We start from the raw sequence: 24,131 nt of genomic DNA, 5'->3' as shown, positions 1-24,131 counted from the left end.
AAGATAATCATTGCAAACCAACATGCCAAATTACGTTTCGGGGTGTTTTTTAGCGCTTAACAGTGAAAATGGGCACAAACAAAAAAGTAATTACTGCGTTATTTTGCCCCTCTACACACCCGCCAGTTTTCATCAAGCTCACTTATTGACACTTGGGAATGTTCGCTTGTAAGTTACGGTTCCGGCGGACACTATGGAAACGTGCGGCGCTCGCTTCACCAGCCACGATCCTCTCGTCACGGCAAGCGGTGCTACATGCTCGGGCCGACCTCTTCCTCCGATCACGTGTCCGCAGAAACATCGAGCAAGTATAGTCCGCCAAGCCCGTGACCAAGTGGCCGTCCGGTCTCAGAGCGAGCAGTTCCAGTCGCACTGCCAGTCAAGAAGGATCACCACAGCAACTCTGCAGTGAGGTACCAGCAGCCACCTCAAAGCCATCGCCTCCGCCGACTTCGGCCTCAAACGGACACTGTGCTGCTGGGAACGTATTCGAGAGCTGACTTTGATTTCGTGATGGTACCAAGTAACTGTCGAGAGGGATCAGTCATAGAGTTTTACGGTGATTTTCAGAGCAGGTGTCTGCGCGGGTAGTCTTCCTCAGGTCGACAAGTGGGTGCTGCGGACATTTTTGATGGCTACCTCTGCCGTGGGTGCTGGCGAGGGACAGTTGCCTCTCGTACGGTAGAAGCACACGTTGCTGGTGAGACTGGATAAAAACAGACGTGTTTTCTGCCAGCCTGTGAAAGGGGGACTCTGAATTTAATTAGTGTGCGATGTTTATATTTCACTATCTTTATTTCAGCATATTTATATTAGGGGGAGATCATGCTAATTATCGTAGAACTAATTTAGGGTATGGATTTACCACCATTTTTGCGTTTTAAAAGAAAGTATTTTGCCTGTGAATGTGTTGCCTACCATGTGGTATTCAGCACAAAGAAATTCTCCAGTACAGTTCGTAAAGTCAAACTGCTTCAAATGTGTAAAGTAAATTCACAGAGCACAATTGTGTGAAATCCAGAATTGAATTTTATACTTAGTTATTAGCTGGTGGGTTTGGTCAACTAGGACCCCACATTATCTTTGATAGAAGCCGAGTTCTCTGTCCCATTACTTAAGTGTAAATGCTTGCACCTTCAGTGATTATGCAATATATGTGCAGATTTCGAAATATAAATCGATTTCTCTTGGAGAAGAGACTGGGTTTCTTTGTATTCGTGTCGGAGTGTTCAACCATGTGCCACTCAGACCATACTGAAATTCATTGTTATTGGATAGATCTAAAATTACAGAAAAGAATTAATACCTAAATGGGAGGATTATTTTTCCTCATTTTGAGGTTTTGTAATTTGAAGGATTTATCCCAGTTTCGTACTTGTTCTGTATAGATCTAAGATTTCTCTGTCTAGTATGCAGCCGGCCGCGGTGGTCTAGCGGTTCTAGGCGCTCGTCCGGAGCCGCGCGACTGCTACGGTCGCAGGTTCGAATCCTGCCTCGGGCATGGATGTGTGTGACGTCCTTAGGTTAGTTAGGTTTAAGTAGTTCTAAGTTCTAGGGGACTGATGACCATAGATGTTAAGTCCCATAGTGCTCAGAGCCATTTGAACCATTTGAATCTAGTATGCAATGGGCCTCGTAGTGGTTATCTGTAGTAAATAATTACTTTCATATCTGTCTCCTTGATGAGTGTGTGTTTACTAGATTCCTGTCCTAAACAAGCAATTGAAATATACGTGACGTAAATAGACGTAGCAACTAAAATATTGATTTAAATGTCAAACTAATATAAGCTGAGTGTGAATTAATTGATGAAAATTTCATTGATACAAACATCATTAACACAATAACTTATTGAGTATCTTGCATCGATATTGGAAACAAAGTTAATGGTATTTAAAGAAAAATACAATGGTTATTAGTTTTATTAATAGCATATGTATCTTGAGCAGATAATAGAGAAATAATTTTGCAATTTATGAAAGGAGAGCGCAACTTTTAGTCCGCAAGTTGTTTATAATTCCCATACGTTAACATTCACAATTAAGATGATGGCTGTGTTAGTACTTGGTAGGAGCGTGCGTCTGACCACAGTCTTCTAGTAGGAGAGCTATCGAAACGTCCGCTCCTGTTACATAATACTGATGCAGCCATCGGCTAAAGACTATGACACAAGAGAATGACGTAAGAATCAAAACTGGTTTAGACAGAAAACATGTCTGAGCATTTACTGGTAGCCTCTGTAATCAAATGTAGTGTGCTCACTGATGGTCTCTGTCAACAACATGGGAAATGTGAACAAATGTAACAAAGTACTAAGCAAACGATGTATCGTCTCTTGTCATAGCGGTATTAATTACAGAGATACCGATACCAACTTCGCCTTTGTTTTCTCAAATAAAACAATAGCAGTTTCTGCAGCTAGACTCATGGGCCTTAGAGATGACTTCAACCGATTTTCACTCGCCAAGAACCAGAAAGATAGCTTCGAAAAAAAATCAGTAATTTGAACTAACGATTTATCTGCAGAAATCAAACTGATTCCTGTCTTCCGTGGATGTTCCTGATTCCACACTCAAGTAAAGAACACATCACGTTGGACAGGAAAAGGAAAAACATCGCCGTGATACTTGTATAACAGGAGAAGAGAGAAATGCACGCAGATTCCTGTTGTATCTGTGTCGTTCACATATATCGACTACTGACTGCTGTGAAACAAAAATGTATTTCATTAAAGAAGAGAAATGAGACATTCCATTTCTTTACAGATAATATAGAAGGAGCACGAAGAAAATAGTCTTGCTGTATCTACAAACGTATCCTGTCAGAGAGTATGCAACAAGTCAACAAGAATTACAATTTATTAAAAAAATTTAAAAAAAAGATGTCCCGCAAGTTGTTGCTCAGAATCCATATGTTAGCACCGGATAAATTGTGAGTGCCTCTGGAATTAGTCACCCTAGCGTTTCTCGCATTTTGTGTGCAAGCAGCTCCTATTCCTATCATAAGTCACTTCACTACCAAATTAACCAGCGAGATTGCACAGAATGCATCGAATTGAGCTGTCATGTTCTGATGCGACATCAGAACAGAAAGTTCTTTCTGCAAATAATTTTTCCTGATGAAATAACCTTCACCCTAAATTATCTAAAACAGACTGTAAGAAATATCCGTTAGTAAATCGCAAAGAAGCAGCTATGGCTGAATTTGGTCAGAGGCTGTGGAGTGTAAAGTTTTGGTGCGGTGTTATTGGAGACTACGTGATTGATCCTTCCTTTGTTGAAGAAATCGTAACAGGTAACACATACTCGCAATTTCTTACCGAAGTGGACATGTTACGTATGTGATATCAGCACGATGGGTGCCCAGCTAACTGTTAGATAGTAGCTAATAAAGCGCTCACCCAACTCCTTCTTTTTCTCTAGAATAAGGTCAAAGATGAAATCCATGCCATGACAAAGAGAATTTATTGGACGTCGATTTGCAGCCTGGCGTCGGTTCTCAGCGGGACTCATCAGCAGAAGCAGCATTCTCCATGAAGATGGCGACCAGCTGGACCGCCGAAATATCGAGTCAACTTGATTTTAGGATCCGGCAGCAAACCCGAAGAGACTTTTAAGACTTATTACGCTGGAAAAAGCCTACGAAGTCACAGCATTTAAAGTATCTCATAACTGAAGCGTGTACAACGATATCGAAGGAAGCTTCGGTTCGTTCCGGAAACATTGCGACTACAAATGTGTTTTACATCAGACCATGGGCATTACGAAATCTTATTTTATGGAACCGTTTATGTCCACCTTCTCTTGCGATTTCCTTTTTGTCGCTGTTACTAGCGATATAATTTTTGCAATATTCAGTGCGTATTACAAAACTAAATTCGTGTTAATTTTTTTGATGATGTAAATTCTCATCACCTTAGTCAAAATGTCTTTGAGGGGACCTGACGCCATCTCGTCACACACTCCTCTTCGTAGCCAGGTTTTCTTTATTCTCAACTTCTCATGGCGCGTTTCGGGTTACTACATTATCTGATCTTTAGCATCAGTACACTGTGTGTTGTCACTTACAATCATACTATTAAAACGTCAGTGCTCAAAAGTTCTTAACTAACGATATTCATATATAAATTTCTTGATTTATTAACCCATTCAATTTGTGACGTTTATCTTTCTCTTTGAAGACTGTGAGAGAAACAAGAGCCGGCCGGAGTGGCCGTGTGGTTCTAGGCGCTACAGTTGGAGCCGGGCGACCGCTACGGTCGCAGGTTCTAATCCTGCATCGGGCATGGATGTGTGTCATATCCCTAGGTTAGTTAGGTTTAATTAGTTCTAAGTTCTAGGCGACTGATGACCTCATAAGTTAAGTCGCATAGTGCTCAGAGCCATTTTAACCATTTTTTAGAGAAACAAGACCATGTGCGTGTATGTTGTCCTTCGCGTAAGTTAGTTTAAGTTAGATTAAATCGTGTGTAAGTCTAGAGACCGATGATCCCGGCAGTCTGGTTCCATAGAAACGTACCATAAATTTCCAAATTTCAGTACGTCCTGTGGACACATTACGGTAGAAATAAAGAAGATTGTGAAATCGAGTTTAGATGACCATATTCGATCACTGGTTCTTGCATTTCTAGCAGCAGTGGAATATATTTGCCGCACACACGCAGTTGGGAATGTTCAAATTAAATCTGATGTGTACCAAGACACAATAACGCTTTCCCTGACGTTAAAATAGCTCCACTTGGATTTTATACAGCTAGTGTGTCGAACGCAGCTGAATCTGTTACCATCCTACCTCCCTTGTCCCCCTCCCCTCCCAAAAAAAATTCTAACGGTTTATTTCAGAGTGCTGTTACAATATCCTACTCACAGTTTACATTCAGATATCCCAAGGAGGATTCAATTAGTTTCGGTTTTGATTAATGTTCCTTGTTTCATGCAGAAAATCTCGGCCAATATTCAGTGAAAGGTTGCATGGGGGCTTAATCAAATATGATTGAAAATATTTTTTTGTTTTTAGTAGCTGAAGGTCCGATTACGCTGTTTCGTAAACGGCTGGCCCTGACTAGTATTATTACGCTATCTGACTGCAAAGAACAACAACAAAGAATGAAATGAAAATTTTCATAAACACAGTTAATTAATTAAGTCCCCAGCAACTATAAAACCTACAAAACCCAAGCACAAATGTAACTGTTCTGTGTGTGGGAGTGTGACTCAACGTACACATCTGGCACGGTTCTTCTTCAACAAGACAAGAAATTTTAAATACCATTTATACAGAAGTAACTAAAGGAAATAAAAATACCATAATCACTCAAGAAAACCAGAATTACACTCTAATACAAGAACACAAGCCAGATGCTTTGTTGACTGAACCTGTCATGACGCATTATTTAAAACATGGAAATAATGAAAAAACACGCAATATTTTACCTTCATATATATTGACGAAAAGCACTCTGATCGTTACAATAACTTCATTAGAATAACATCTGCTATCTCTCCCATCAAATAACTGGATAAAACATGGAACAAGCACTCCTTACTACAACATCTCGACAAGCCTTGCCCACTCGCACATCTCAACACGAACTGTCTTCTATGAGCTCTGCCCACGCACTGACTACTACGAGCTCTCGACAAGCACTGACTACTACGAGCGCTGCCCACGCACTGACTGCCACGAGCTCTCGACAAGCACTGACTTCTACGAGCTCTTAACAAGCACTGTGGAGGCGGCAGAATAATACTCTTTGGCGCAATCTCTGGCGCAGTGGCTCAGTGTAGCCACCTTTCAAGGTGTTCACAAGATTAAGGTGTGCCATTAAATCTACGTCGAGGTCAGTAGTAACTGAACTCCGATTATAAAAACCTGGCAGACAGTTCGAGAGAAGCACTCCAGCATTCGCCTTAAGTAAACACTTTCAGAATGCGAGTGCTTTGTACTAACTTGTGAAACACATTGCACGTTATGTGAACGGTTGATGCATGTGTCGAAATTCAACGCCATAAGAATGTGGAGATCGAAACTGTGGTTTATCGTTCCGCGCCTTGGTCTGTATTTCACGATGAATACACGAATACAGAATCGATGGGTTCAGTAAGCTCGTAAAGTGGTCATGACATTTTCCTTTTTGTTAAGTTATCGATGGCCGGCCGGTGTGGCCGTGCGGTTAAAGGCGCTTCAGTCTGGAACCGCGTGACCGCTACGGTCGCAGGTTCGAATCCTGCCTCGGGCATGGATGTGTGTGATGTCCTTAGGTTAGTTAGGTTTAATTAGTTCTAAGTTCTAGGCGACTGATGACCTCTGAAGTTAAGTCGCATAGTGCTCAGAGCCATTTTGAAGTTATCGATGTGCATGTCAGAGTGAGAGCAAATTACGTTACCGTTAAACAATCTTTGATCTTGTCGTTGCCCAGTCTTCGCCTCTGCGCATTCTGATACATTCTTAGTTGAAGTGTGGTAGGTGATGGACGTATTTAGTAGTGGGGTGTGGACTAATGATTGTATCTGTTAGATGATGGCAGATGGTCGTACAGGACAGCAAGGATCAATATAACGTATGTATTGGTGTTGCATAACGTTTTTTTTCTGTTCTTGAAGAGAAGAAGCTTGAGGTGAGACTGCAGCACTGCGCACCTAATTTGTAGAAATGATTATTGTTTGTTCGCTTTCTCAGATTGAGAGATAGGCCACCCCACTTCCCTGAATCCTACATTAAGATTTCAACTGTTTAAAAAAAGTTTGTTTTTTATAGAAATTTTCCGTTTCCGTTCCTCCCTTTTTAAATAATTGTTCGCTTTGTTAAGCGTAGTATTGTTCGGGTCAATGTTATGTGTGAACACGCAAAATTTTACTATCATTTTAATACATACTTCATTCTAAAATCGTTGTTTTGGAATATAATTTTGGAATAGTTACTCTCCCCACCCTACTGTTTATCATTACACATTCCCACATTGCATCATGTAGTACGCAACCGTTTGAATATTCACTTAGAAATAGAAATCTGGTTCAGCCAGTGCCTGCTTGCTGTTTGCTGTTGTATTTCGAGAAATCTGCAACAACGTTGTCAGAACGCGAGGTAAGTGGAAAGTTTGATTAGGGCCAGATAACCGTTTTACTTCAGTTGCGCATTTAATATAAAGACAAGCTGTATTGAGATCAGGTACAGTTAAGTTCAGATTAGGATCTGTTTAGTCAAAGATTAGCATACGAGTGTAAGCTGGATAACAGTCTGTGAATACATAGTTTTAGTAGTATGCAGATTTTTATAGTGTGTGAGGCAAATTTGGGCTAAATTTCACACAAACAAATATAGTTGGGAGGTTACAGGGGTATAATCAACGCCAGTCAACGACCGACAATTGCAACAATCACTAGAATCAAGAACTAATAGGATGTTACGGAAATTGTGGAGAGAGGCGGAGAATAAGTGGGAAAAGTGAGGGGATTAAAGGTAGTGAGGGTGCGATGAGGGAAAATTGTGTTGACGTAAAATTGAGTGACTAAGGCAGCACAGAATGGCGTAACCGTAGCTTTCATCCAAGCTCGGTTCGGCGGGATGCCCAGTCGGGATATAGTCGTTGTTGGTGCCACAGGTGGCAGCTGTTGTTGTGGTCTTCAGTCCAGAGACTGGTTTGATGCAGCTATCCATGCTACTCTATCCTGTGCAAGCCTCTTCACCTCCCAGGACCTACTGCAGCCTACATCCTTCTGAATCTGCTTAGTGTATTAATCTCTTAGTCTCCCTCTACGATTTTTACCCTCCACACTGCCCTCCAATACTAAATTGCTGATCCCTCGATGTCTCAGAACATGTCCTACCAGCCGATCCTTTCTTCTAGTCAAGTTGTGCCACAAGCTCCTCTTCTCCCCAATTCTATTCAATACCTCCTCATTAGTTATGTGATCTACCCATCTAATCTTCAGCATTCTTCTGTAGCACCACATTTCGAGAGCTTCTATTCACTTCTTGTCCAAACTATTTATCTTCCACGTTTCACTTCCATACATGGCTATACCCCATACAAATACTTTCAGAAACGACTTCCTGACATTTAAATCTATACTCGATGTTAACAAATTTTTATTCTTCAGAAACGCTTTCCTTGCCATTGCCATTCTACATTTTATATCCTCTCTACTTCGACCATCATCAGTTATTTTGTTCCCCAAATAGCAAAACTCCTTTACTAGATTTTAAACATGGCTGCAGCAGCAACTGTTAAAATTCTTCACAATAAAGGTTGGCAGCCAAAAACAGTTGCAGGATAGAATTATTTTATTAAAATTTTATTAAAATTCTTTATTGTGAAAAACTCCTTTACTACTTTAAGCGGCCCATTTCCTAATCTAATTCCCTCAGCATCACTCGACTTAACTCAACTACATTCCATTATCCTCGTTTTGCTTTGCTGATTTCATCTTATACCCTCCTTTCAAGACACTGTCCATTCCGTTCAACTGCTCTTCCAAGTCCTTTGCTGTCTCTGACCGAATTACAATGTCATCGGCGAACCTCAAAGTTTTTATTTCTTCTCCATGGATTTTAATACCTACTCCGAACTTTTCTTTTGTTTCCTTTATTGCTTGCTCAATATACAGAGTGAATAACATCGGGGATAGGCTACAACCCTGTCTCACTCCCTTCCCAACCACTGCTTCCCTTTCATACCCCTCTACTCTTATAACTGCCATCTGCTTTCTGTACAAATTGTAAATAGCCTTTCGACCTCTGTATTTTACCCCTGCCACCTTCAGAATTTGAAAGAGAGTATTCCAATCAACATTGTCAAAAGCTTTCTCTAAGTCTACAAATGCTAGAAACGTAGGTTTGCCTTTTCTTAATCTAGCTTCTAAGATAAGTCGTAGGGTCAGTATTGCCTCACGTGTTCCAACATTTCTACGGAATCCAAACTGATCTTCCCCGAGGTCCACTTCTATCAGTTTTTCCATTCGTCTGTAAAGAATTCGCGTTAGTATTTTGCAGCTGAGACTTATTTAACTGATAGTTCGGTAATTTTCACATCTGCGAGCACCTTCTTTCTTTGTGATTGGAATTTTTATATTCTTCTTGAAGTCTGAGGGTATTTCGCCTGTCTCATACATCTTGCTCACCAGATGGTAGAGTTTTGTCAGGACTGGGTCTCCCAAGGCTGTCAGTAGTTCTAATGGAATGCTGTCTACTCCGGGGGCCTTGTTTCGTCTCAGGTCTTTCAGTGCTCTGTCAAACTCTTCACGCAGCATCATATTTCCCATTTCATCTTCATCTACATCCTCTTCCATTTCCATAATATTGCCCTGAAGTACATCGCCCTTGTATAGACACTCTATATACTCTTTTCACCTTTCTGATTTCCCTTCTTTGCTTAGAACTGGGTTTTCATCGAAGCTCTTGATATTCATGCAAGTGGTTCTCCTTTCTCCAAAGGTCTCTTTAATTTTCCTGTGGGCAGTACCTATCTTACCTCTAGCGAGATAAGCCTCTACATCCTTACATTTGTCCTCTAGCCATCCCTGCTTAGCCATTTTGCACTTCCTGTTGATCTCATTTGTGAGACATTTGTATTCCTTTTTGTCTGCTTCATTTACTGCATTTTTATATTTTCTCCTTTCATCAATTGAATTCAATATTTCTCCTGTTACCCAAGGATTTCTATTAGCCCTCGTCTTTTTACCTATTTCATCCTCTGCTGCTTTCACTATTTCATCCCTCAAAGCTACCCATTCTTCTTCTGCTGTATTTATTTCCCCCATTCCTGTCAATTGTTCCCTTATGCTCTCTCTGAAACTCTGTACAACCTTTGGTTCTTTCAGTTTATCCAGATCCCATCTCTTTAAATTCCCACCTTTTTGGAGTTTCTTCAGTTTTGATCTACAGTTCATAACCAATAGATTGTGGTCAGAGTCCACATCTGCCCCTGGAAATGTTCTACAATTTAAAACCTGGTTCCTAAATCTCTGTCTTACCATTATATAATCTATCTGATACCATTTAGTATCTCCAGGGTTCTTCCTTGGATACAACCTTCTTTCATGATTCTTGAACCGAGTTATGCTCTGCGCAAATTTCTACCAGGCGGCTTCCTCTTTCATTTCTTAGCCCCAATTCATATTCACTACTATGTTTCCTTCCCTTCCTTTTCCTACTCTCGAATTCCAGTCACCCTTGACTATTAAATTTTCGTCTCCCTTCATTACCTGAATAATTTCTTTTATCTCCTCATACATTTCATCAATTTCTTCGTCATCTGCAGAGCTAGTTGGCATATAAACTTGTACTACTGTAGTAGGTGTGGGCTTCGTATCTATTTTGGTCACAATAATGCGTTCACTATGCTGTTTGTAGTAGCTTACCCACACTCCTATTTTTTTATTCATTATTAAACCTACTCCTGCATAACCCCTATTTGATTTTATATTTATAACCCTGTATTCTCCTGACTGAAAGTCTTGTTCCTCCTGCCACCGAACTTCACTAATTCCCACTATATCTAACTTTAACCTATCCTTTTCCCTTTTTAAATTTTCTAACCTACCTGCCCGATTAAGGGATCTGACATTCTACGCCCCGGTACCTAGAACGCCAGTATTCTTTCTCCTGATAACGACGTCCTCTTGAGTAGTTCCCGCCCGGAGATCCGAATGGGGGACTATTTTACCTCCGGAATATTTTACCCAAGAGGATGCCATCATCATTTAATCATACAGTTAAGATGCATGCCCTCGGGAATAATTACGGCTGTAGTTTCCCCCTGCCTTCAGCCGTTCGCAGTACCAGAACAGAAAGGCCATTTTGGTTAGTGTTACAAGGCCAGATCAGTCAATCATCCAGACTGTTGCCCCTGCAACTAATGAAAAGGCTGCTGCCCCTCTTCAGGAACCACACGTTTGTCTGGCCTCTCAACAGATATCCCTCTCCGTTGTGGTTGCACCCACGGTACGGCTATCTGTATCGTTGAGGCACGCAAGCCTCCCCACCAACGGCAAGGTCCAAGGTTCACAGGTGGCAGTGGGGGGGGGGGGGGGGGGGGGGCAGCTATGTTTACTAAATTTCGCATCCTGTAAATTTTACCCAAATTACCTACAAATTTAATCAGGTATTCTTCCTAACGCAGTTTGTATGGACAATAACGTATTGCAATATTAGTGGCCAGCAGAGTAATACTAGAAATTGCAATGCAGATTGACATGTTTAAAAATGTCCTTTAAGGCAAAGATGAAAACCGAATTTACTCACTGTTGCTGGCTAAGGTATGTCTTAATAGAAACACAATTGCAACAGGCTTGAAGCGGCGATTAATGTGAAATACTTGTATCTATAGGAAGATGTTGATAATAAGAGGAACCAGTGAAAGGGTTAAGTGCAATCTGGAGACGACGGCGGACAACAGTGACGGACGTTACGTTCAAGTAATAATAGAGATACCGTATTTGATTAAAAGCATCGTATGTGTTAGTGAACTGACCACTAGATGTCACGAGAGGCGGGACCACTATAGAGAGCATGTATAGGGAGAGAGTGGCCATAGGTGAAGTTGCCCGTGATTGGTTGATTAGCTTTGGCAGAAAAATGGCGCCAAACGTCTCTCGCGCTACCTACGTTCGCCGTGCTTTTGAGTTGAATTGAAGTTCAGGGGACTTTTGGAAACGATTAAAAGGTATTTGAATTATTGAGAGACTTGTTATGCGTTGTGCATGCATGTTCGATTTAGTTGTATATCGTTTTTAGTACGTAATTAGCGTTTGCGATCTTTAAGATCGCGTTGAAATAATGAAGCGTTTTGTGATGAAGTCGGTAGGCCTACACGTTTGAAGTAAACACGCTAGTAATTGTACAGTATTGTTTTTGACATCTGTAGTTCGTTCTGCAGACGTTCGTAAACGATGCCAGGTTGTGCTGCATTTGGTTGTTCCAATAGAGGCGAAGGTGGATTTCGCATGTTAGCATTTCCACGCAATGAAGAAAGACGAAAGCAGTGGGCAGTGGCAGTCAACAGGGCAGACATAAATCGAACAAGGGCCTTGTGGAGACCAACCAAGTACTCTTATCTATGCGAAGTAAGTCGTTTTTGTTTTTTACTACATATAAAACAACTTGCAATATACATAGTTAAATTTGAAAACAGACATGTAAATTGTCTGTGTGAAAATTATTATAACACATTATTCTTATAAACAAAGGCATTTAACGAATGATTTCGCCATAGTCCGCAGCTCGTGGCGTGCGGTAGCGTTCTCACTTCCCGCGCCCGGGTTCCCGGGTTAGATTCCCGGCGGGGTCAGGGATTTTCTCTGCCTCGTGATGACTGGGTGTTGTGTGATGTCCTTAGGTTAGTTAGGTTTAAGTAGTTCTAAGTTCTAGGGTACTGATGACCATAGATGTTAAGCCCCATAGTGCTCAGAGCCATTTCGCCATATTGTCTTGTGCTTTTGATTCGGTGAGTGTGTACTCCACTACTCCACTACTGGGCATTCAAAAGTCCCGCCCGCAGTTTGATAGAAAAATGGCCGCCATATCGTCCGGTTGGCCACTCTCTCCCTATACAGGCTCTCTAGACCACTAGTGTAAAACGAGATGAGAACTATTGTGTTGTCAGTAGAGGAGCAGTAAAAGCAGAATCGGTCGGTCGGGAGAGCGACTTCCAACGTTGAATAGCCAATGCGAGTCACCTGAGTGACAGATATATCAGGGACATTTCAAAAGTTCTGAAGCTGCCCAAGCCGGCTGCTGGTGATGTTGATTGTGACCTGGAAATACGTGAGAATAGCCACAGATAAACCAAGACGGGCAGACCTCGTTCACTGATGGAGAGAGACCGTCGAGCACTGTGAAAGGTGGTTGCAAAAAAATCGCATGAAATCAGCTGGAGGACTCACCAGCAGTCAAGCCAGCACAACTGTGCGCAGGGGTCGAAAATAATGGTGCACAGTGGTTGAGCAGCTCCTCATCAGCGACTCATTTCTCTATTCGATGTTTTAAGCGACACTTGATGTTCCGTAGAGAACAACGCCACGGGACGGTGGATGACTGGAATAGACTGTGAGCCGTGTGTCGGCTCTCAACATACACTCCTGGAAATTGAAATAAGAACACCGTGAATTCATTGTCCCAGGAAGGGGAAACTTTATTGACACATTCCTGGGGTCAGATACATCACATGATCACACTGACAGAACCACAGGCACATAGACACAGGCAACAGAGCAAGCACAATGTCGGCACTAGTACAGTGTATATCCACCTTTCGCAGCAATGCAGGCTGCTATTCTCCCATGGAGACGATCGTAGAGATGCTGGATGTAGTCCTATGGAACGGCTTACCATACCATTTCCACCTGGCGCCTCAATTGGACCAGCGTTCGTGCTGGACGTGCAGACCGCGTGAGACGACGCTTCATCCAGTCCCAAACATGCTCAATGGGGGACAGATCCGGAGATCTTGCTGGCCAGGGTAGTTGACTTACACCTTCTAGAGCACGTTGGGTGGCACGGGATACATGCGGACGTGCATTGTCCTGTTGGAACAGCAAGTTCCCTTGCCGGTCTAGGAATGGTAGAACGATGGGTTCGATGACGGTTTGGATGTACCGTGCACTATTCAGTGTCCCCTCGACGATCACCAGTGGTGTACGGCCAGTGTAGGAGATCGCTCCCCACACCATGATGCCGGGTGTTGGCCCTGTGTGCCTCGGTCGTATGCAGTCCTGATTGTGGCGCTCACCTGCACGGCGCCAAACACGCATACGACCATCATTGGCACCAAGGCAGAAGCGACTCTCATCGCTGAAGACGACACGTCTCCATTCGTCCCTCCATTCACGCCTGTCGCGACACGACTGGAGGCGGGCTGCACGATGTTGGGGCGTGAGCGGAAGACGGCCTAACGGTGTGCGGGACCGTAGCCCAGCTTCATGGAGACGGTTGCGAATGGTCCTCGCCGATACCCCAGGAGCAACAGTGTCCCTAATTTGCTGGGAAGTGGCGGTGCGGTCCCCTACGGCACTGCGTAGGATCCTACGGTCTTGGCGTGCATCCGTGCGTCGCTGCGGTCCGGTCCCTGGTCGACGGGCACGTGCACCTTCCGCCGACCACTGGCGACAACATCGATGTACTGTGGAGACCTCACGCCCCACGTGTTGAGCAATTCGACGGTACGTCCACCCGGCCTCCCGCATGCCCACTATACGCCCTCGCTCAAAGTCCGTCAACTGCACATACGGTTCACGTCCACGCTGTCGCGGCATGCTACCAGTGTTAAAGACTGCGATGGAGCTCCGTATGCCACGGCAAACTGGCTGACACTGACGGCGGCGGTGCACAAATGCTGCGCAGCTAGCGCCATTCGACGGCCAACACCGCGGTTCCTGGTGTGTCCGCTGTGCCGTGCGTGTGATCATTGCTTGTACAGCCCTCTCGCAGTGTCCGGAGCAAGTATGGTGGGTCTGACCCACCGGTGTCAATGTGTTCTTTTTTCCATTTCCAGGAGTGTATATCGCGCTGTAAAGATTGTTCTGAGTCCTTCCATTCCATCCTTAATTGATTCTTTCATATTTATCGTTATGCTGCGTACAATTCTGTTGAGATCCCCCCTCTGACGGCGTGTCTGGTCTTATCGATCTTCGAGTCGTTGCTTCCTGTTAGCCTTGTGTAAGGGAATAAGATCTTTGGAAGGATGGCTGGTTGGTTGCCCAGCGGTGACGAGTCGGTCGGTCGGTTTTTAAACTCGGGAATTAGAGAATGTCGTACGATGAGACCGCGGCGTGGCGAGGCGGTGGACGGTTGGCTGTTGTTCGGAGAAGCCGCGTGGTCTATCCTGGTGGTGCGAGACGAGTGGGACGAGTCGACGGGACAAGGCTGTAAGCTCTTGCTGTGAGCACCCGGGGGCCACGGCTGTGGTTCCGAGTCACTACTTGGTGGGAGCGGCAACGGATGTTAAATTTTCCGTCTGGAGGCGGGAATGATGGAGTAGGAACTCGCCTAACCTGAGGAGTGGTATTTCGCCACCGTGGGTGCAGAGAAGACGAGGGCTCCGGTGACAGAGCGCGTGGGTGTGTGACTGTGCCCAGTTGGGTCCGCTGGCGACGTGTACACGGTCGGGTGTGAGGAACGTTTGCATCGGAGTTCACCTGCTGTTTCTCTGATAAACTGCAAGCTAAGTTGGTTAAAGGTTTAGATGTTAATTGAAGAAGTTTGGTTTGTGCAACCAGAGTCTTTTCTGCCTTGTGGCCTCCTGCGTTCGGGTTTCCTGTCCCTGTCGCCGGTGTATTTATAGACAGTGATCTTTTCCGCTTCTCATTGGTACTGCCCGGTAGGAAGTGTATTTTTGGGCAGTGATTATTGTTTCAGATTACATTTTTTCTACCTTGTGGCATCCTGCGTTTGGATTTCCTGTCCCTGTCGCCGGTGTAATTATAGATAGTGAACTTTTGGCTTATTAGTACTGCCTGGGAGGAAGTGTATTTTTGGGCAGGGATTATGTTTCCTGATTTTATTCCTCCTCCTCCCCTGGCCTCCCGTGAGGTCGATGTGATTGCTGAATGTGAGGCGTTGTGGGTCTGTTAGTCCGCTTCTAGCCTGAGCATCCTTCGGGAGACAATTGTGGCCGCCCTTACACTCGCTCGGTTAATTATTTCTATCCCAGGACATATTGGTGGCAGGACATGGTATTAAAGTTGTTAGTTATTGTAAAATGTTAAATGGTTGTATTTTACTGTGATTGTTTTTGGCCACTGTTTAAAAAGTTTAAGTTTGCCTTTCATTCTAGGTTTTTAAAATTACGTGGCTTTAAAATTGTTAGTTATTGTAAAAGGTGAATGACTGTATCTTTACTTTGTTTAATCTACTTGGCATCATTTGAAAATGCTAGTTCCGTCTTCCTGTTAGCGAGCCCTTGTAATGTAATACACTCCTGGAAATGGAAAAAAGAACACATTGACACCGGTGTGTCAGACCCACCATACTTGCTCCGGACACTGCGAGAGGGCTGTACAAGCAATGATCACACGCACGGCACAGCGGACACACCAGGAACCGCGGTGTTGGCCGTCGAATGGCGCTAGCTGCGCAGCATTTGTGCACCGCCGCCGTCAGTGTCAGCCAGTTTGCCGTGGCATACGGAGCTCCATCGCAGTCTTTAACACTGGTAGCATGCCGCGACAGCGTGGACGTGAACCGTATGTGCAGTTGACGGACTTTGAGCGAGGGCGTATAGTGGGCATGCGGGAGGCCGGGTGGACGTACCGCCGAATTGCTCAACACGTGGGGCGTGAGGTCTCCACAGTACATCGATGTTGTCGCCAGTGGTCGGCGGAAGGTGCACGTGCCCGTCGACCAGGGACCGGACCGCAGCGACGCACGGATGCACGCCAAGACCGTAGGATCCTACGCAGTGCCGTAGGGGACCGCACTGCCACTTCCCAGCAAATTAGGGACACTGTTGCTCCTGGGGTATCGGCGAGGACCATTCGCAACCGTCTCCATGAAGCTGGGCTACGGTCCCGCACACCGTTAGGCCGTCTTCCGCTCACGCCCCAACATCGTGCAGCCCGCCTCCAGTGGTGTCGCGACAGGCGTGAATGGAGGGACGAATGGAGACGTGTCGTCTTCAGCGATGAGAGTCGCTTCTGCCTTGGTGCCAATGATGGTCGTATGCGTGTTTGGCGCCGTGCAGGTGAGCGCCACAATCAGGACTGCATACGACCGAGGCACACAGGACCAACACCCGGCATCATGGTGTGGGGAGCGATCTCCTACACTGGCCGTACACCACTGGTGATCGTCGAGGGGACACTGAATAGTTCACGGTACATCCAAACCGTCATCGAACCCATCGTTCTACCATTCCTAGACCGGCAAGGGAACTTGCTGTTCCAACAGGACAATGCACGTCCGCATGTATCCCATGCCACCCAACGTGCTCTAGAAGGTGTAAGTCAACTACCCTGGCCAGCAAGATCTCCGGATCTGTCCCCCATTGAGCATGTTTGGGACTGGATGAAGCGTCGTCTCACGCGGTCTGCACGTCCAGCACGAACGCTGGTCCAACTGAGGCGCCAGGTGGAAATGGTATGGCAAGCCGTTCCACAGGACTACATCCAGCATCTCTACGATCGTCTCCATGGGAGAATAGCAGCCTGCATTGCTGCGAAAGGTGGATATACACTGTACTAGTGCCGTTTTGTGCATGCTCTGTTGCCTGTGTCTATGTGCCTGTGGTTCTGTCAGTGTGATCATGTGATGTATCTGACCCCAGAAATGTGTCAATAAAGTTTCCCCTTCCTGGGACAATGAATTCACGGTGTTCTTATTTCAATTTCCAGGAGTGTATCTTGTTGTGCCAACCAGTTGGCTCCCTAGATGTTCAGCAGCGAAATTGTACGCAAATTGGTGTTTTTTTTTTTTTGTTTCATTACTTGGAAAGTTTTAATTTTGTTATTAAATGCTTTATCAAAGTCTGTTTTAAGTAAAATGGCTTGGCTATTAACGGTAAAGTAAAGTTTTCAATTTCATTGCTTGGAAAATTTTGATTTGTAATCAAATGATTTATTGAAGTCGGTTTTAAGGAAAATGGCTTGGCCGTTAACTGTAAAGTAAATTGTTTTGAAAAGGCACTCATTCCCAGTAGCCTTTTGGATCTGTTCCTGGTCAAGTGATAAAGAAATGACTTTTAATAGTTGAAGTAATCAATAAAGAAATTGTAAATTGCAACTCGACAGTAACCAACAAAATTTGGCCCCGTTTCCCAATTGGGGGTTTTCCTTGATTAATCGTAACACCCGTCTCAGACTGATTTGTATTGAGGAGTGAAGCTATACCGTCTGGTAATCCGATTGAAGCGTTTGGTTCAAATGGTTCTGAGCACTATGGGACTTAACTTCTGAGGTCATCAGTCCCCTAGAACTTAGAACTACTTAAACCTAACTAACCTAAGGACATCACACACATCCATGCCCGAGGCAGGATTCGAACCTGCGACCGTAGCGAAGGGTTTGGGTTTGGCGAACGCCTGAAGAACCTTACCTGCTATGCCAGCTGTGAAGTATGGAGGATGTGGAGTTACGGTAAGGATTTCTTTTCTTGGTTAGTGTGTGGCCTCTTCAGTGCACTTCAGAAAATCATAAATGCGGAAGGATACGAACACACTTTCTGGGAATGTATACTGTGCACAGTAGATGAACAACCTGGGGACGATGATCTGTTTGTTTCAGCTTGACAATGCACCCTCTGTGGCAATGGTTTGTGGTCGGTAATATTCCTTAAAAGGCTTAGCGTGCCCAGATTCGCGATCTGAAGCCAATGAAACAGCTTTGGGAGAAGTTAAACTTCAATGCAGACACCAGAGACCAACATCACTGCCTTCTTTGGTTTCAGCCGTTGAGAAAGAACAGGCTGCCGTTCCTCCACAGACATTGATACTCCTCATTGAAGGTGTCCGCAAAAGAGTTCAAGTCTTCGTAAAGGCGAATGGTTGACACTCCTCATATTAATGTCCACTAATAATATATGAAACTGTACGGTGTGACGGAAAATAAGAGGAACGGGTGTAAGCGTTTTTGGCAATATGTAGAGAAGAATAATACAATTCTTAATTGTACACTACTGGCCATTAAAATTGCTACACCAAGAAGAAATGCAGATGATAAACGGGTATTCATTGGACTAATATATTGCACTAGAACTGACATGTGATTACATTTTCACACAATTTGGGTGAATAGATCCTGAGAAATCAGTACCCAGAACAACCACCTCTGGCCGTAATAACAGCCTTGATACGCCTGGGCATTGAGTCAAACAGAGCTTGGATGGCGTGTACAGGTACAGCTGCCCATGCAGCTTCAACACGATACCACAGTTCATCAAGAGTAGTGACTGGCGTATTGTGACGAGCCAGTTGCTCGGCCACCATTGACCAGACGTTTTCAATTGGTGAGAGATCTGGAGAATGTGCTGGCCAGGGCAGCAGCCGAACATTTTCTGTATCCAGAAAGTCCCGTACAGGACCTGCAACATGCGGTCGTGCATTATCCTGGTGAAATTTAGGGTTTGGCAGGGATCGAATGAAGGGTAGAGTCATGGGTCGTAACAGATCTGAAATGTAACGTCCACCGTTCAAAGTGCCGAGAATGCGAACAAGAGGTGATCGAGACGTGTAACCAATGGCACCCCATACCATCACGCAGGGTGATACGCCAGTATGGGGATGACGAATACACGCTTCCAACTTGCGTTCACCGCGATGTCGCCAAACACGGATGCGACCATCATGATGCTGTAAACAGAACCTGGATTCATCCGAAAAAAATGACGTTTTACCATTCGTGCACGCATGTTCGTCGTTGAGTACACCATCGCAGGCGCCCCTGTCTGTGATGCAGCGTCAAGGGTAACCGCAGCCACGGGCTCCGAGCTGATAGTCCGTGCTGCTGCAAACGTCGTCGAACTGTTCGTGCAGATGGTTGTTGTCTTGCAAACGTGCCCATCTGTTGACTCAGGGATTGACACGTGGCTGCACGATCCGTTACAGCCATGCGGATAAGATGCCTGTCATCTCGACTGCTAGTGATACGAGGCCGTTGGGATCCAGCACTGCGTTTCGTATTACCCTCCTGAACCCACCGATTCCATATTCTGCTAACAGTCATTGGAACTCGACCAACGCGAGCAGCAATACGATAAACCGCAATCGCGATAGGCTACAATTCGACCTTTATCAAAGTCGGAAACGTGATGGTACGCATTTCTCCTCCTTACACGAGGCATCACAACAACGTTTCACCAGGCAACGCCGGTCAACTGCTGTTTGTGTATGAGAAATCGGTTGGCAACTTTCCTCATGTCAGCACCTTGAAGGTGTCGCCACCGGCGCCAACCTTGTGTGAATGCTCTGAAAAGCTTATCATTTGCGTATCACAACATCTTCTTCCTGTCGCTTAAATTTCTCGTCTGTTGCACGTCGTCTTCGTGGTGTAGCAATTTTAATGGCCAGTAGTGTAGATATGATTAGAAACAACTGCGAAGGAGATCCGAATCAGAGACTAAAACACACATTTGAAAATGAAGAGAGAGTTTGAATATAAGAGCAATAAATGCAGGGATAAATAGAACGCGTGAACGTAGAGTGTTAGAAGGCCGGTCTCGGCACAGAGACACACCTCACCTCCCGCCTGTAAGCGAGCAGCCCCTTGGCGACGAGTGCTGCGCGCGCCCCTGCCTAGCTTTTAAATATAGCGAGGGTGTCGGGTGGAGGGTGTCTGCGCGAGGGGCCGGTTATCTGCGGCGCCTGGAGGAGGGCGCTGGGGGCTTATCTGGCGTAGCCAGGGCGACGGCCAATCAAGCGGAAGTAACCGCCGCGCCGATAAGTTTGCATCCAATCAGCGGCCGGCAGGGGCGTCGCGACGGCGCGGCTGGGGCAGGGCGGCGGCGCCCGAGGTGCGGCCGCGGCAGCGGACGCTCTAACAGAATCACGTGACCGCCCGCCCGTGCGTAATGGGCGCGCGTCGCGTGCGGACCGGCCGCGTCAAAGAGACTTCCCTCCCGGCACTGTGCGAGTACACGTCCTTTGTGCCGGACGGCCGCGATTCCCACCTCCGCCACACAGACACACTCTTAAATGCTGCTTAAAGGACCGTGGACGAAATAATCCGTCGCCTAATGAACGAAAACCGAGCATGCGGAATACTGTTTTATTTTATTTATATACTATCCTTCTACCCGCGGCGTATGCCACATACATCTACATCTACATACATACTCCGCAATCCACCATACGGTGCGTGGCGGAGGGTACCTCGTACCACAACTAGCATCTTCTCTCCCTGTTCCACTCCCAAACAGAAGGAGGGAAAAATGACTGCCTATATGCCTCTGTACGAGCCCTAATCTCTCTTATCTTATCTTTGTGGTCTTTCCGCGAAATGTAAGTTGGCGGCAGTTAAACTGTACTGCAGTCAGCCTAAAATGGTGGTTCTCTAAATTTCCTCAGTAGCGATTCACGAAAAGAACGCCTCCTTTCCTCTTGAGACTCCCACCCGAGTTACTGAAGCATTTCCATAACACTCGCGTGATGATCAAACCTACCAGTAACAAATCTAGCAGCCCGCCTCTGCATTGCTTCTATGTCCTCCCTCAATCCGACCTGATAGGGATCCCAAACGCTCGAGCAGTACTCAAGAATAGGTTGTATTAGTGTTTTATAAGCTGTCTTCTTTACAGATGAACCACATCTTCCCAAAATTCTACCAATGAACCGAAGACGACTATCCGCCTTCCCCACCACTGCCATTACATGCTTGTCCCACTTCATGTCGCTCTGCAATGTTACGCCCAAATATTTAATCGACGTGACTGTGTCAAGCGCTACGCTACTAATGGAGTATTCAGACATTACGGGATTCTTTTTCCTATTCATCTGCATTATTTTAAATTTATCTATATTTAGAGTTAGCTGCCATTCTTTACACCAATCACAAATCCTGTCCAAGTCATCTTGTATCCTCCTACAGTCACTCAACGACGACACCTTCCCGTACACCACAGCATCATCAGCAAATAGCCGCACATTGCTATCCACCCTATCCGAAAAATCATTTATGTAGATAGAAAACAACAGCAGACCTACCACACTTCCCTGGGGCACTCCAGATGATCCCTCACCTCCGATGAACACTCACCATCTAGGACAACGTACTGGGTTCTATTACTTAAGAAGTCTTCGAGCCACTCACATACTTGGGAACCAATCCCATATGCTCGTACCTTAGTTAGGAGTCTGCAGTGGGACAGCGAGTCAAACGCTATCCGGAAGTCAAGAAATATGGCATCCGTCTGATACCCTTCATCCATGGTTCGCAAGATATCATGAGAAAAAAGGGCGAGTGGCGTTTCGCAGGAGCGATGCTTTCTGAAGCCGTGCTGATGAATGGACAGCAACTTCTCTGTCTCAAGGTAATTCATTATATTCGAACTGAGAATATGTTCGAGGATCCTGCAACAAACCAATGTTAAGGATATTGGTCTGTAATTTTGAGGATCCGTCCTTCTACACTTCTTATATACAGGCGGCACCTGCGCTTTTTTCCAGTCGCTCGGGACTTTACGTTGGGCAAGAGATTCGCGATAGATGCAAGCTAAGTAAGGAGCCAATGCAGTAGAATACTCTCTGTAAATCCGAATTGCAGTCCCATCAGGACCTGGCGATTTATTTATTTTCAACCCATTCAGCTGCTTCACAACCCCAGGGATGTCTATCACTATGTCGTCCGCACGGGAATCTGTACGAGACTCAAACGGCGGTATGTTTATACGATCCTCCTGCGTGAAAGATTTCTCAAATGCTAAATTTAAAATTTCAGCTTTCGTTTTGCTGTCTTCCGTTGCCGGGCCAGACTGATCAGTGAGTGACTGGATGGAAGTCTTCGAACCACTTACGGATTTTACACACACACAATCTTTGACTGCGGAACACGTTGAGAAAATTACTGAATAGTTGCAGCGCTCACCCTCGTTACCCGTGCAATGTCTCTCGACATGTCGCGAGCGTATTCTTTGTTTTCTACATTTCTACAGTAATTACTATCTTCTCCTCATACGACAGGATAACACTCATTTCACAAGACTTTCTGCAAACGTGACGTCATTTTAACGTCACGTGCAATATCGACGACCGCAGGAACTACTGTCGACTTCCGTTAGCGTTCGATGTGGTGGTCTCACAAGAGTTCGTATCGTGCACGCGTATCGAAGATTTATAAAAACGTGTCGCTCTTCGTTCGATTTATTATCATTGCTGTTATAATTAAACGTCACATAATGATTTTTCGAGGGTTAATATTTTCATATAAGAGTGCTCTCTCAGCAGTGAGTTGTTATCGTCAATAATTTACAAATTAAGCATGAAACGCGCTTGTTTTATAACTTGCAGTATGCCAATTCAGGGTAACGGTGTACTGAAGATCCTGACAAACACGTCAACATTATCATAAATTGTCATTTAATAAAGCATCTACGATATAATCCTTCAAGAGATGCTATAATAACCGAGACAGGAAACTAATATCACGTTAGTGAGCGCTAGAGTAACGGAATATATCGTGGTTTATGGAATCGAAAGATGTAGGTTCGCATCCCACCCCATCTGAATGTATTCATCTCAGCTCTCTTAACACATTCTGGGACATTATTACGAATTAATATAATTATGTTTTGAAATATTTAATTTTATTTACATTTCCTTTTTATTAGAGAACGAGGCACGAAATAAATATTTAGCAATTTTCGAGTCTGTTGTTAGGCAGGAACCTAAAAGGACAAACTGCTACGAGTGAAACTAATAGCAATAATAATCATTTTCTCCTTGCTCACAAGTATGATGAGCAAGATGGTATCCAAAAATCGGGAACGGCTCGTACCAGAGCCAAGCATTACAATCATCTCTGTAAACATTGAAGATTTATCAAGTTTAAAGAAGAGCTATTACACAACCTTTGTTATTCACACAAGTGCGATCCATTATGCGCCCAAGAAACACATAGACACATTCATAAACGACGCCCCAAGACTCCAGTAATGAAATTGGTGGCTGAAAGACCTCATTGCCAATATGCCAGTGCCATCTTTGCCAAACTCGATCTCCAGATTCTCACGACTTCCATCACAGAGCAAAATAATATTGAAATCATTACTGTAGAAGTTAGCAACCTTGTAATTTCCTCTGTCTACAAGCCTCCTAATGGAGCCTTCTTATTTAATCCTCCTGCCAGTTTCAACAGCCTGAAGAGATCTGTAATTATTGGTGACTTCAACAGCCACAGCGCTGTTTGGGGCTACTCTCAGGATGTCCAAATGGAGATGCCGTAGTAAAATGGGCAGAACTGCATCGACTATCTTTGATCCACGATAATAAATTTCCTCCATCTTTCAATAGTGGTAGATGGCAAGGCGGATACAACCCTGATCTTATTTTTGTAAGTGAGATATTGGATGAACAAAGTATCAGATCTGTTTGTACACCGATTCCTCACACACAACACCGTCCAGTTATGTGTCGGTTGGTTGGTTGGTTGTTTTTGGGGAAGGAGACCAGACAGCGAGGTCATCGGTCTCATCGGATTAGGGAAGGACGGGGA

The sequence above is a fragment of the Schistocerca americana genome, chromosome 7 (assembly GCF_021461395.2).
Source record: "Schistocerca americana isolate TAMUIC-IGC-003095 chromosome 7, iqSchAmer2.1, whole genome shotgun sequence".
Taxonomy (NCBI): Eukaryota; Metazoa; Arthropoda; class Insecta; order Orthoptera; family Acrididae; genus Schistocerca; species Schistocerca americana.
This window is presented reverse-complemented; position numbering follows the sequence as displayed.